The following is a 10547-nucleotide window of genomic DNA, read 5'->3' on the forward strand; positions in this document are numbered from 1 at the left end:
TAATCCGGCTCACAGCCGACAAGCCCAGCTTTTCTCGGTGAGATGGACGGCATGGCCGGGCTCAGGGTAAACTGATAGGTATGCAAATTAGGGCAGATGAAGCCCAGTCCGAGAGGAAACAAGTCCGGGTATAAACGGAAACAGTCTGAGGAGAGCCCGGCGAACGCCTAATCATTCTGGATTTGATGCTTGTGAAATACAATGTCAAGACCGAGCAGGCGATGAATGGAGAGGGCGCAGTGAAATGCGCTTTCTGTTGCCTACCACAGACAGCTGAGATCCGCCCTCGTTCGCAGCAAACCCCGCTCAGCCCCGCGAGTAACCGAAGGTATTACTACACCGCGTGCCAATGGACCACAGCCGAAGCCTACAGCGTGCAAACTCATTTTTCTACGCCAGTGCTACTGTGGCATTACTTGCATTTATATTGTAGTGAGACGCGATTGCTCTACTGGGGTGAAGGTGCGCTGCAAATGCACCGCTTGCAGTCTTGTATGCATGAGTAATAATTCCACACCTTTTTCCATCCTGGCAGAGAGAACCAACGATCTTCCACGTGACATCTCAACAGGTCACTTCATCGGTGAATGTTCTTATCCCATATTGGAAATTTATTTTCCTTTACCAATGAAGAACGAGCCCCTGCCTGCCGGTATGGCGCTGCCTGGGCTACTCTCGCGCCATCTCTCGGTCAGATGGCCAACCAGAACATCATCGGCTGCTGGTCTCTATCCGCCGATTCAATTCCAACTGAACAAACACGGTCATTTATTTCGAAGAAGCAGTTAGTTGATTAAGCGCTGACAGTTGACAGGAACGTTGCGAGGCACATAGTGTGACTTCATTTCTACAAAGTGAGCAAGGAATTCGGACGAAACGAGAGACGCCGGCACAACGTTGATACCGGTCACTGACCTTGGCTATCTTGCTTATCTTGGTCATCACACCACACCGCAATCATCGTAGCGTTACCGGCGATGTACTAGGTGCATGCGTGCGGCATGTTTACGTGTGCACACAGCAGATACTCGGAACTTCCAAGCTGTCTCGACTAACTGGAGAAGAAAACAGAGCCGGACGCACGTGAGGCCGAGCCAGTCGGCTTCACTCCGCACGCGCCCGTGCCGGTAAACACACATTACACCGCCAGCGAGATTATCATTCGAGTAACGGCCCATTACAGCGCCGTGGACGGTTTCCAAACGATTTCCCAACAAGAGGCGTACATCTCATTGAGTGACAGCGTAACGGACGGCCTCCCCTGACAGCGAAAGAACAGAGCTGGAGTCTGCGAGTCAGCGTCGTCTACCGTCTGTTGCTCTGCAGCTCGAGCAGCTGTTCAACGGTGGTGAAGCCGGCGTGGCCCATCATCTGGGCGGAACAGCGAGTTCTCGTTCTCCATCAGCGCCAGGCGGCGTGTCTAGCTCGACCACCTGCCGGCAAGGCCGAGATCAGTCACGCAGGGGCCGCCACACTGGTCCCGCACCAACTCCGTCCACAGTGGAACGAACCCAGTCCATTACAATGAAACGCGCCCAGCGGGAGCCGCATGAGCGTCGAGACCCTGCGTCTTGTTGCTTTGTGTCCGCTTGTGTCAGATCACGGGCAGCCTCCTCCGGTGCAGCTCAATCAGATACGGGCAGCCTCCTCCGTTGTAGTAGATCACGGGCCACCTCCTCCGGTGCAGCTGCGCCACCGCGCACCTTGCAAACTGACGCCTCTTCAGCCTCTCGCGTGACTGGCAGAGCTTCCTTCTTTTGGCGCATTCGGTTCAGAAAGCTAAGCCGGATGAACGTGCGCAGCCGAACAAACCGGCGAACCACCCGGACATCCAGGGACCTGGCTCCGCGCACACGGGTCGCTACCATCGACTCGATGACTCTCGGTCAGCAGGAGAGTCGGTCCGGTTCGAAATGGTGACGGGTGCAGAAGGTCGAGTGCATGGTTTTGAACCTCTCCATCCACTTGGCGGTTGGGACACTCATTCCGCCCGGCAGTATATAATACAACGGCAGTGCTGTCATCATTCAAAAGGCTGACAGTTGACGGAAGGGGCAAAAACCACGAGCCACACCCCACGACCATTCGCTCATCCCATGGAATAAGTTCGGCTGTGTTGCAGAGAGCGCGGGGAAATGCGCTCTCTCCTGCCAGCGGACGCCAGGAACCGCCAGTACCGCGTGCGGCCTGCGGCCGAGTCTTTTTCACACTATACGCGATATTTTGGCAACCAGGGCACCTAAAACCGTGATTCCAACTGCAAAAGATACATGATAAAAATTGTTAAATTTTACACCAGCGCAGCGAAGCAAGCGCGTAAGCGCTTGTTAGCATCTGAAGACACATAAGAAAACGGATTGCTGGTGCAGGCATTGCAATAAAACCTACAAACAAAACATGTTAATCCTATTCCTTCTTTATCTCTCTCCCAAGGTTCTGGAAAGACCTTGCGTCTACTTTGAGTCGCCATGAGGGGTTTATCATGGGGTCCTTCCCCAGCTTGAGCATCTCATGCTACATAGCATAGCTACAGAGCATGTCTGCATCACACTCAACAAGCCTCCGTTGAAACATGGAATATCTCGATATCGTACATCCCTTCTGTCGTTGGCCTCGCCACCTGCGGCTACGGAAATCTCCATCACGGCTTCATGCACAGCGCATGGTTGACTTCCTACATAACGGCACGGATCTAACGATATTGTCGAGTCCAAGAAAGACCTTCCCAGGGCTGCGCACGCCCACCAACACGCCACACGCTCTGGCCCGAGCCCGCCTCGCCGCGTGTCGCACCTGCGCCCGTGCGTCCGACAACGCCGACCTTCTCGCCAGGCTGCACTTGCAGACTTATGTCGTGCAGCACTCTGGGCAGCTCAGGCCGGTAGCGGAGGCACACGCCCTGCAGCTCCACACCGCCGCGCTGCGGCCAGGAGGCCGGCGGCGCGTGTTCCGGCACGTGCAGCGGCGCCTCGTAGTCCAGGCTGCGGATGTACTCGTCGCAGCGCTCCACGGATGTGAGGCGGGCGCTGCAACGAGCGCTGAGGCCAGCGAGAACGTCGATGACAAGGAACAAGCAGTCAGCAGCGCGACGATCACATCACATCGGCAGCGGTCAGCCATCACATAACTCAGCACGGCGATCATGTCACATCAACAGCGACCCGCCGCCACAAAACTTACCAGATCGATCATGTCACGTCAACGGTGGTCGGTGGTCACATAACTCATCGCTGCGATCATGTCACATCAACAGCGATCAGCAATCACCTAACTCAGCTCAGCGATCACGTCACATCAACAGCAATCAGCCATACATAATTATGCACAGGGATCATGTCATGTCAACAGCGATCAGCCATCACACAACTCAGTACGGCGAGCATGTCACATCAATAACAATCAAGTCACATCGATGGCAATCATGTCATATCAACAGCAATTAGCCACCACGTAATTCTGCACAGTGATCATGTCATGTCAACATCGATCAGCCATCACATAAATCAGTACAACGATCATGTCACATATATAGCGATCAGTCATCACATGACTCAGCACAGTGATCATGTCACATCAACAGCGATCAGCCATCACATAACTCAGCACAGTGATCATGTCAAATAAACAGCGGTCGGTGTCCACATAACTCAGTACAGCGATCATATCACATCAACAGCGACCTGTGGTCACACAGAACCCATCTGTGAGCTGCTCTGCTGGACACTTAAGCCCACGCCGCACTCCTGCTGGGAACCAAGGAGACGAGAGGAGAAACAGACTGTAGATTATGGAGAGGAAGAAATACAACCGATAAATATGGAAAACAATCAGAGCCATCATCTACTATCAGGTATAAAAAGTCGAACAAGCAAGACGGCCAGACGATTTTCCACTCTATGCAACTCGCCGCGGCTCGGCGTTAACTGCATACCCGGACATCCACCTCAGCTTACCCGGACACCCACCTACACCTGACCGGACACCCACCTCAGCTCCCCTGGACACCCACCTCAGCTCCCCCGGACACCCACCTCTACTTGCCTGGACATCCACCTTAGTTTGCCTGGACACCCACCTCACCTCGGCCGTTATGCGGACCCAGGTGGAGATGAAGGCGACGGAACTGAAGACGGCTGAGAGGCAGAGGCCGACCATGGCGGGCGACGCGTCACGCGCGACCACAACGAACAGCGCCACGGCCGTAATCATGACCGTGCCGAGCCCTTCCAGCCGCAGATAGAACCACACAGACGACAGGCGGAACTGCATGTTGGAAGAGCTATGTCGGTCCAACAGCTCCTCAAACCTGGCGGTCACGGCGTCGACAGGGTCGGTCACGTGCGGTCACATGTCACCGGTCACCGGACGTGGCGTAAGTTATGACGTAGCTATCGTGGGACTGATCATCATTCCCCGTTTAATTTCCGTCACTTGTCCCGGTCAAATGTGGCTGTTGTCATCTCATCCACAGCATATGACACTAGCCAGCCGGGCGGCAACGGCTCTTTAAGCTGGTCATGCATGATTGAAACCAGAATGCCTGGCAGGCTATCTAACCTCACTGGCATATGCTACCACATATATGTCATAGACTGGTATATGCTACTACATTCAGCCAGTGCATATGCTCAGCACAGGCCTGCCTATGTGGTCTAGGACATAAACAAATACGTGGTTAGCTATCGTATCAAGCAAACTATACCAGGCAAAATTTGACAGGCATCAGATAAACTACATCAATGTAGAGTGAATGGTAACGATCCTTATTTGTTTGGTGGGCCAAAACAAATAAATGAAAAGTGTCCTGTCTCGTCCTGCCCTGGTTCGAGCCCTAGTCGTCCTGACTGCCAAGTTCTGTAATTCATCATGCGGCACGCACAACGTCATAAGATTGCATACAATGAAGAAGACGCTGAAATTTGGCCCGCCTGTCATAAGGCGCCGAAGAAGCCACGTCCTCTTCGTAAGCTCCACAAGCTTGCTGCAAAAGTTTAGATGCCATCAAAGGTGCATTTCCCTCCACAATAGCCAGACCAGAAAAAATAGCTAAACACCATCAGCAGCACAACATTTCGCTTATACCAAACGAGAGGAGCGATCCAACGCGAGCGATTTACGATTCAGAATCAGCCTCTAACTACCAGAATAAGCCTTCCGTAGGCCCTCCAAGTTGGCGGGGCGAGGAGCGGCGCCGCCTTCTCACCTTTCAGGTTGGGCGTGCAAGCTGCCCCCCCCCCCCCCCCCCATTCCCGCCCTATTGGTTTCGTACTTGATTCCGTTTATTAAGACCGTATTTGGAAGTGATAATACCGGTGATAATGCGAAGGAAGTAAACGTCGCCAAGGATTTCAGCTTATTGTACAATGGTGTCACCTATTCCAATTTGTGTGATGTTATTGTCGGATCCTCGTAGGACCATGATAAATGGTGTATTTGCGTCTACAGAAGCATGGCTTTGGAAAACGGGTAGTACGGGGGGGGGGGAGTGCTCAGAGAGAAAAATTAGCTGGGCCTGCCTTCGTTATACAACGAAAGCGCTTTGTCGCCAGATTTTGTCCACTTTCTTTGAAAAGGTGCGAGAAGGAGCTTAGTGTCGCAAAATTAGCGAATTAGTGTGTGTATGTGTGTGTGTGTGTGTGTGTGTGTGTGTGTGTGTGTGTGTGGTGTGTGTGTGCGTGTGTGTGCGTGTGTGTGTGTGTGTGTGTGTGTGTGTGTGTGTGTGTGTGTGTGTGTGTGTGTGTGTGTGTGTGTGTGTGTGTGTGTGTGTGTGTGTGTGTGTGTGTGTGTGTGTGTGTGTGTGTGTGTGTGGTGTGTGTGTGTGTGTGTGTGTGTCCGATCCGATGTGTGTGATCCGACATCCAGATGCGTTGCTTTATTTGAGGTCTGTTGGTGAGTTCTCCGAATACACGGTCTCCGAATACACGGCGCAATACAAATCGTAATAGATGAAAATTTGGTGGTTTGAGGGCAGTACGCAGCGCATAAAGCTCATTAGACCTCGTGACTCAGCAATAAGCCATGACCTGCAGTCCATAGTGTGCAATAGGAAAGCCCCGGCTCTCACCCGCAACCTCACGATATATGTCGACAGATGCCTACATTGAGCATGCTTCCCTGGCCGGTAATTAAACCGCATGTGGTGCTCCGTTAAACCGTGATGGGTTCACTGCCGCATGGAATGGCCACACTACTCGCTGTGCTACTAGCTGGCAGAACGTCATCTCGCCGGACTGGAAGTGTGCCGGTCAGTGTGACTGGCTGGCCGGGCGGCCGGGAGGAGCCGTGTCTTTACACCGTGCAGACTGCAGCCGCCGGCAGCAGCGCCGGCGCGGTATGCGGCTCGCCCGATTACCGTCAGCTGCTGCTAGCGGCCGGCTACGCGGGCTGGGCAGCTAATTCGCAGCCACCCGGCTGCGCATTTCCGCTACGTCTGGCGGCGTGTTTACCTAGCAGGGCGCGATGATTTACTCGCGCTGGTAGCGGCTGTAGAGCGTCGGCCGCCGGTCGGTTCATTACCGCGGCCAATCAAACCACATTGTGATGCAATGAAGCTTTTATGCCCGGTGAGTGGCGGCGGTAATTAATTGAGCGTCCGGCGCACGAGGCTGTAACCGGAACTGAACAGGCTGGCCGGCACAGTGACCAGGCACCGAACACGACCTGCGTACGGCGACAGGATGGGGCCGGCGGGCTAATCCACGCAGCCGGACCGGCGGCTCCTGGACGGCAGGCGAGGCCATCCAGTCTCCTCAAGAGCCCCCAGAACCAGGCCAGCACCGGGGTCGTGCGCTGGTCAGCAGCCGGGGCGAGCGGCGTGTCACTGTCGCGTACTGCAGTGCATCCGAGCAGGATGAAGGGTGAAGTTAACTCTGCGTACGATAGCGGTACAGCGCAAGATGAGCCCAGCGATTCGGACAAACATCCAGAAAAGACAGATCATCGCCAGCAGCTTGCGGGGAAGCAGGGTCACCATTTTTGGTAAGCATCCATAATACCATCGTGAGTTTCCGATCGGTCATGTTCGCCGATAGGCTTCGTGGCTCTCGTGGCAATTACTGGCGCTTGCTGTTGTTTGCGATCTGGATGTAGGAAACAATAAAACCTAGCTTTTCCATACCTTTCTCCCAGGGGTGTCATGTTTTGAAATCGTTGGGAGAGGAATGGCTCAGCGGATAGGGTTAACCTAAACTATCCCTAAAACGTGATTTTTTCCCGGATTTCGGCTACTCTAATTTGCGCCTTGGGGATGTTTATGTTGATCTAAAAAGCATTTTCCTGCCGAGGAACCAATGCATGCATTTTGTTATTTCATCTGCGCACGCACTGTACTCGCGTGCAACGACAGGAACCTAAAGAGATGTCTGATGAGTGATGAGTCGTTACCAAATAAATCGGGGAGCGTGTAAGACGGTGCTGTCTGCCAACGCCCTCGTAGAAAGGACGATATACTGAGTAAAAGTGTGTGGCGGTTATTGGACATGTTCTTGTGCATGGAAGAAGCGTAGCACGCCTTATGGCGGCACCGGCAAGCTCATTTCAAGCGATTCCTACGAAGCTTGGAACCCAACTCAGTGCTATAATATTTGTGGCCCTGTGCAAGGATTCAAGACGACTTAAAATGTCCCGGCTTAAATTTAGGAAGTCCCATAAGATAAGTTATTAATTTAATAACTAAAAGCGATGACTTTTGTCTGAAGCTGCTTCACCCCTGTCAATGACCTTACCTGCAATGACGTTTACAACTGCTGGCAAATTAAGAAAAACAACAAATATACTCAAGGAAATTATGGGACGTAGTTAAGGATGTGGCCAAGCGAAACATAGTCCCCGAACCAGCAGGTTTACACCAGATACTGGCGATTTGGCAGGCACTGGGTCCAAGTTCGCAGGATTTTGGAGACAATTTGACATTTGCCTCCCCCCGCAAAGAATGTTTTGGCTGCGCGCCTGAACCAATGATTATAAATTGTCATAGACACTCGGTTGCTTTGTTTTCACGTTGGGCTAGACAATTCTGAAAGTGAATGTTCAGCATTTGAAGATATCGAATCAGGCATCAGGCATCGCGAAATAAGATGACTTATTATTTTTTAAATAAATTTGATCCGAACTATTTGAATGCATGGATTTTTGGGATCATCGCTCACGCTAAGCAGTACTTGTGTGAGCCGTGACCCTCTCCATCCGATCGCGCAATTCCAGGCAACGGCAGAATTTAGTGGCGAGAGCTTAACGTGCCGTAATGCTCGGCGCGGTCCGTCCTGCCCTCTGACGTCAACTGACCTTTACCGCGACCTCTGGCACCGGCCACAGACCACACCTGCAAAGGGCAAATAGCAAACGCTCTAACGCGGCTCGAACGCAGCTCACCACGGGTGGGTGGATCGGAAGGCATGCGCTCTAACCAACTGAGCCACCGTGACGGACGTCTAGAATGACTGACTTATAACTATTGGTATCTTTTCAGTAAAACGGACAGCCCTCGACAACACACTTTCTTTGTAAATTATATGGCCCCCAACACCTCATCGTTTGAATACGTCATCGTACCTTGCACAACATTGATTGAGAGCCAATGAACGGTCGTTTTATTTGAAATCGTGTTTACGAACGACAGATATGAACGAATGGACAATTATAACATACACACACACGCACACACACACACACACACACACACACACACACACACACACACACACACACACACACACACACACACGCACTCACACACGCAAAGATACACACACGCACACACACATACACACACACACGCACACACACACACACGCGCGCACGCACGGACGCATGGACGCACGCATGGTTTCACACAACGCTAGCGGGCCAGCACTTGCAGCGATTTCCAAAGCTATGGCATACAGTTTGAAAAATTTGGCATGTAAAAAAGTGGTAAAAAGTGAAAAAGTCTGAGAAAAATTACTTTGTACACTTACAAATAAACTCTGAGTAGCGCACAAACAATCTGCCTGGAATAAACATCGTAAATCGGCTACATGGTCCTTGTTCAAATCACTCTTTGACGGCGTATTGCGAACTACATCTAGCCGGCCCGTGGCGTGATGGCCACACACGGCTTGCCATTACGAGAACTGATAATCGTGCGAAGAGTGGGACTGTGTGCATCCGTTAGGTCTGTCATACGGCTATCAGCTGACATTGCAACGCAATTTCTGTTCGTGGCATCCATTGTATTAGGTCGACCCTCCCCTCCCTCTCCTATGTGTGTGTGCTCTCCTCTAATGTTCTTCAGTTCGAGTCGGCTGTCTAGAATCCGAGATAAGGCAGTGCTCTTATAAAAGGATGCCAGTCATCTTCCACCTAGTTCTACCCTGTTTGAGCGAAGGACGTATCATTATAACCGGTTTCAAGCTGTTGCGATCACATGTGACTGGAGGTCAGCGCAATGGCCTGGAGGCCGTGAGTGAAGGTACTGCATGAAGTTTCACCAGATACTGTTTGACGTGTGTGAAGTCTTGGTTGTTTGCAGCGAATAAGATAGAATTTAACTTAAGCTACACACTTCTCCGTACCGTGTCAAAATGTTCTCAGAACCATTGTCACGGCGGCAACGCAAATCGCGCTGGTTGTTTTAAAAGTGTCTCCCACGCTGTTGACCTTTCTGCAGAGTTTGTAATTTTGTTGCACCTAAATTGCGGGCTCCAGACTCCAGCGTTGTCAGGCCATTGACCGTTATTAAAGCTCTCCTATCAAAGAAAACGCTGTCAAGGCCCCGTTATTAAGGCTCTTTTAGGGAAATTGTTTTGTAATGTCGGCGTTCTACGACTCATTCTTAGCTGTGCGTGTACCATACCATCTACTCCAGATATTCTGAGAAGATTAAGGATGTCTCATGATCACCTTTACCAATGGTCGTGAACATTCAGAAGTCTTTCAAATTCAACTTGACGAGGCAATCTTGGAAATTGGCTGAAATTGCTCTCAAGCCCGAAATGCCTTGAACTAAAATGACAACTGCGACAATGACACTGTAAAGTCAATGGTCGGGTGGCCAAAGCCGCTGCGATGGCGGCTTCAAAACTGTTCAAAATATCGCTAGCAGACGTTTCAGTCTATTGGTATCCCTTGTTTGTGTGAGGGTCGTACATGCAAGGTCACACAAGGTCGAGTCATGAGAAGACATGAAATGACCTAAGATGACCGCAGATGATCCGTTGAAAGTGAATGCCGGCGTGTTGATGCAGCGTGCGTGCTTTGTCCTACAGATGTAAACAAAGCTACGCAAACACGGTAAAGTGTACACACGCACACGCATCACGCGGGGCGTGGTTTCGGCTGGTTGGTCGTACCCCTCCATCACCATGCCACGAATTGCGGCTGTGCCGACGGAGCCGGAGAGCTGAGAACAGCGTGTCTGCTTTCCACGTATGTAATTGATAAGTTTATGTTTCCTTACTATGTCGCGCTAGTGACTGAATGCCTCAGGTTCCTTGGACTTTTACAGGAAAAAGGAGCGATATACAAGACGACCATGGAAGCAAAGATATGGCAACTCGCTGCGGCAGATG

The sequence above is a fragment of the Pollicipes pollicipes genome, unplaced genomic scaffold (assembly GCF_011947565.3).
Source record: "Pollicipes pollicipes isolate AB1234 unplaced genomic scaffold, Ppol_2.1 Scaffold_7261;HRSCAF=8764_pilon_pilon_pilon, whole genome shotgun sequence".
NCBI lineage: Eukaryota > Metazoa > Arthropoda > Thecostraca > Pollicipedomorpha > Pollicipedidae > Pollicipes > Pollicipes pollicipes.